A 5,263-nucleotide genomic window follows, 5' to 3' on the forward strand; every position below is an offset into this window, starting at 1 on the left:
TCGCGCTTTTCACGCATCTACGAGCCGTTAAAGCTCGTACCGAAAAAGGAACGCCAATGTTGAGCGCAATTTGGGTTTTTTTTTGCTACTCTATCTCGACTCGTTTCAAACTTCACCACCAAATGGTGGAGCTTTTTTGCGTTCTAACTGCGCGTGGCTCAAATGGCGTGGTAGGGCCACCCGGTGGAGGGTGATCGCGTGTGGCCAACCGTTCGGTTTCGATCAGGGCCTCGCCGGATACATTGTCAAGGGCACATTAGAGCTGCCACGACGACGATGCCGCGGCTACCCTCAGGTGAGGAAGTGAACTTAATTCAAGGAGAAGCGCCCTCCCCACAAGGGTGCCGTGAACGTGAACCGGTTCGAAGCGTTTGAACCGTACATTTGGGGGTGTGGAGAGGCCCTTTTGGTGTGGGGAAAGGGTGGTTGTTATTTTTAGACCCCCGAACCCTGGGTAAGGGGTCACGCGGGCGGACAATTTAATTGATTCGTTGGCGTGCGACGCGTGATCGACCGGTTCGAGTGGGTTCAAGAGAGCTCATCAGCTTCCTTGAGAAAAGAGACCCCCTTCCCTTCATTCCGCTTTTCTGACCCGTGAAACCGGAAGCAACCACCGGGCGTTTCTAATCAGGGCCGTTCGGTCGTTGCGCCGCATTAAGTTGATCTCGGTTGCTTAGACTGCGAGCTCAACGTTAAGGTCCTTGTGAGGTTGAAGTGATCGAGAGAAACGTTTTCCTTCGATGCACGATTCTCAGAAGCATTCGTGATAATTAGGAGAGAGGTTCCTTTCGCTGGTTCGCGGGTTCGTATGGCCATGGCGTACGCTTTAGAAAGGAGCTGAATTCTAAACGCCTGCTCAGTGAACGTGATATCCGTTCGCTGGCGCTTAGTTTGCGAGGAATGCACCTTGCTCGATTGCGATTACTTTCCCCTTTCACCAGCAATCCCGTAATGGGATTACGATCCATTCCATGGGTTGCGAAGGGCGAACGTATCATTTTATGCTCAAGCCATATGCTCAGCTAACTCGTGCAGTGTCTTGACAGATTCCTTCCCTTCATTCGCTCTCTATCTCTCTCTCTCTCTCGCTCGCTATAGGAGTATTTCTCGTGAAGCTTTAAATTGCGATTAGAACTAATTATGCTAATAGGGGAACCGAACCGCTTTGCACTTTGTATGGAAACTTCGCAAAACTATTCGCCTCCGTCGCCTTCGTGGCGTCGTTGTACGCTTAAACGTGCCTCACAATGGCAATCAACCGTCAGGGACGTTCTGATCAACACTCGTGGCTGGTTTGTCGCTGGGGTGTTCTTGGATCGGTCATCGCCGGGCGAAGGACACGCGGCTCATTCGGAGGAAGTCGAAGGAAGTCCGTGTTGCGTACGCAAGGGGTGAAATTGCGTGCACTCGAGGTACACGCGCGTAACGAGATGGGAGCGTGTGGTGTAACGCACCTAGAATAGAATCCACAAACGACCGACAAATGACGAGATCGGGCTGGTGTTTGCAACGTTAGAAAGAAGCGAATGCAACTGTGCAGTCTGTGCGTTGTTCGCCGTGGATTAGCGATTTGGTGGTAAAAATAAACTCCACCACAAGCTCTCTCACATCCGGGAGCTCTAATACGTGTGTGGTTCTATTCGAATGGTCTTTTATCTAAATTTATTTGCAATAAAAACGTGCCTCTTTGGCAGAAATGACGAATGTGATGTTTAATGCCAACCGGGATCAAGACATCGATGGGCAGAAACGACAACGTGGGGTCAAAATGTCAAGAACACGCTGTGCGAATCGATGTGTGGAAGCAACTAAAAAACTGCCGCATTCTCTCAATTTGTGCATCTTGGGATGAACAATCGGTCGCTAACGTGTCAATTTACGATCCTTGCCATCGCGGGTAATGGGCAGAACAAGCGGGTCACCGTCGCTTCAATCAGAGCCCTTTATTTACTATCCTTTTAACGAGGGTGCCGTGCGACAATCCATTGGCCGTAAGTGTCGTATTAAACTGAGAAAACAGTGATAAAATGAGCCGTCCATCGCAGTGGACGCAAATATATTGCTGGAATATCCCACCTCTTGTCCGTTCCGGGAATGGTAATGTATTTCTCAGTCCGTTGGAATATAAAATGCATAATTAATCTATTGCATGCAAAATAGTATAACGTTAACGTCACTATCGTACTCTGAATCAATCGTTGTAAAATACTATGCATTATATGGACAACTATTTCGCGTCATTTGGTGAAAAAAGCAACTCTTTTATATCTCGACACTTTTTCGAGGTAAGTTCTATTCTATTGGCCGAATTAAGGCACAAATACCTGAAACCGGTTATCGGTACGAGTTTTTAGTGCTGTTATTTAGAATACACAAAAAACTAACAAACCTTTTGACATCAATTCGCGAGCTACACTAAGGAAGTCGACCCACAGAATGTGCCTGGTCTATAAAATTGTTCGTTTCGACAGGGCTTGAAATTTGACACTTTTGACAGCACAGAGCTAATTCCTAACAATCGTAGATGCGCTGTTGAATTGGAAGCTGGTTTCGGCTCTTACCATGCACCTAACGTAGTAGGAAGTTTATAGCAACATTAAAACACTTATCAGCAACTTACTCTAATCGTAATCACGTGTGGGCGGCCATAACGCATTTCCGCATCATTTAATTTCTGCGTCAACATAATCAACACGTCGGGCTCGATTTCTGCAAACCCGTGAACCTCGCGAAATTGCTGGGTATAGGATATCGCAAAATGAAATAATTACCCGATGGGGCCAGCAACGGCAGGCCTTCTTAGGTCGAGATTTATGAACCGCCAAGCGAACCGAGGGTCAATTGCGCGATCATTGCTCGCCGTCTGAAATCAATTATCGATCATTACCGCGCAACAAAGCGGATTCGTCCCCGTGCGAGTGGGGAAGCGAGTCAAGCGGGCGGCTATTACAACGTCGAGTACGCAGCATTATCGGCAGGTGGAAAACCCCCTAGGATGGAGCCCCCTCTTACACGACCATCCTGTGAGCCATGCTATTAGCACCGCGAAGTGGGGTAATTATTTTAATCTTACTCCTGCTGGCCGCGGCAGAGAATCAAAGAGCCGATCCGTTTGGGGCGTGTGTTGGTTTTTTGATCTTGTTTTTATTCTTCTTTCAAAGCGAGTTCTATTATCCTCCTACTTCAAAGGTGCCTTGCCATCTCCAGAGGGTGATCATATGACTTCCTTTCCCAGCGGATTGGAATAATTCGGACTTGCCGACGTTTTGATAAAATGTCGGAGGCTTTTGGAAGAGTTTTCTGCCATTTTCCGCAGTTCCGGTGCCCTCGTTTGGATGTCTTCCTTCCGTTACTTCCACACCGGAGGTTATAAACTCGCGGGCACAACGCCATACCAGCCCCAAGTGGCGGAGTCGCGATCGAGTCGTAGGGCGGAATTCCGCAAGGTCGTTCGTCTGTCTCCAGTGTCGCGCCACCCATTCAATGGAGACCCTCACCGCTCTGCTCCGTAGCCCATCCACGCGCATGCAGCCTAGTCGATCAGTCTCAGTATTAAAACTTCCCTCGGCATCGGAAACAAACCCCGCCAAATGTGGTTCCGTGCTCTGTTTGTCGCTTTGCCAAAAATCAAAGCTCGAAAAAAAAACCAGAAAACCCCCTTTTTACCCCTACGACGGAGGGGTTGGTTGGGGGCACCGAAGTGACCAGCGCACACCGTGACGTCACCACACGGTCGCACCCCACGACTTGTTCGCGAGAGGATCGATCGACGAAGCTGGGGGGTTGAAAGTGATCGCGCGCGCGATATTCAACGATGGGTGGGATGAGCGAGGTGGAAAAGCGAGGGTTGGACGGCAAACATGTTATTCGTCACGATCAAGGTTCCCCCTTGAGGCTGACCGTGAGTAGAACCGTGATGAACATGCAGCCGATCGTAGCGTAGAGGGGATAGAGCGTCTACTACGTCGCGCGTGAATAGCTTTGCTTCGCGTTCGCATTCGCACCCCTTTCATTCGCACCCCTTCGCATTTACCTCTCGCCACTGGCGGATCGCAGAGGGTTTGCAGAGGGAGCCACCGGAGCCGCCGTAAGGGGTGGTTGCGTCTTGATCGTGGCACTACCGACGGCTTTTGCAAAAGCTTTTGAGCTTCCCCCGGACCCATTCAACCCCTAGCGATCGTGATGGCGTGTGGTAGTGGTTGACCTTACGAAAGTTTCGACGTCGCCGTCGTCGGTAGGGGGGTTTGATCTTGAAATTTTAGTTGCTCACCGCGAGACTGCCTTCCCCCACCCCCTCCTCCTACCTGTTCGTCTGGTGGCCGCCAACCGCGTAGGGTTTGCATTTCGTGGGCTGGTGAGTTGGGGGTGAGAGGCCATTTTTGGAGGTTTCCGAGTTTTATGCTAGCAATTTTTACTTCCCCGTGGAACGCCACAGCATGACCTCAGCAGCATGAGCGGGCGCAAAGTAGGGTGTTTTCCCCCCTATCCCTCCTACCCGCCGTTCTGTGGGCGGACAAAGATGAATATCGAGATTAAAACTCCCGAGCATGTAGGCTAAAGTGTGCAAAAATTGGGCGGTTTGGAGTAGATTTTGTCGAATTATCTCACGATTATCTCACGATTGATCTGCGAGTGGTTGATGGCAATCACGGGAGAGATAGTGAAGGCGAAATCGTTCACTTTAGCCTTTGAGGTTGAGGCGCAGCAACACGGTGGAAAAACGCTGAAATAAGTAAACATCACAGCAAGCTTTGGCGTCTATGTTGTGTCGATCGCAAGACAGATAGAATTAAAGCAAAAACACAACCATCAAGCGAAGGTATCGCCATCATAACCATTCAAAAGCAGCTATTGAGCGAAGGGAAGAAAGAAAGAGAGAACGCAAAAGGCTCAGAACACCAAATAACAACACGAACGCGGAAAACATTCGGCACCCAACAGGTTTACGCGCATGTTCGAGAGCACCCCTCAAGCAACGCGAAAAATCACCCTCCCAACAACACTGCCAGAGCCACGGTCAGGTAAGCGGGCTCAATGTCACGGCGATTCATTAGTAGTAGAGCCTTCATTCGGCTACAAGCCCACAGTCACACTGCTCAGTCTTTTTTCCGCTCGCATGAAGGCCTCCACCGTGATCTCTGATGCGTTGCTACGCCAACAGCTAGATCGGCGGAGTGGGGCCAGAATTCAAACGTCGATTCTTGGCGGTTTGTGTGGCACACACTGTGCTCCCTCGTGGGCTCTAGAATCTCCGGCACACCGG

The sequence above is a fragment of the Anopheles nili genome, chromosome 3, assembly GCF_943737925.1.
Source record: "Anopheles nili chromosome 3, idAnoNiliSN_F5_01, whole genome shotgun sequence".
Classification (NCBI taxonomy): Eukaryota; Metazoa; Arthropoda; class Insecta; order Diptera; family Culicidae; genus Anopheles; species Anopheles nili.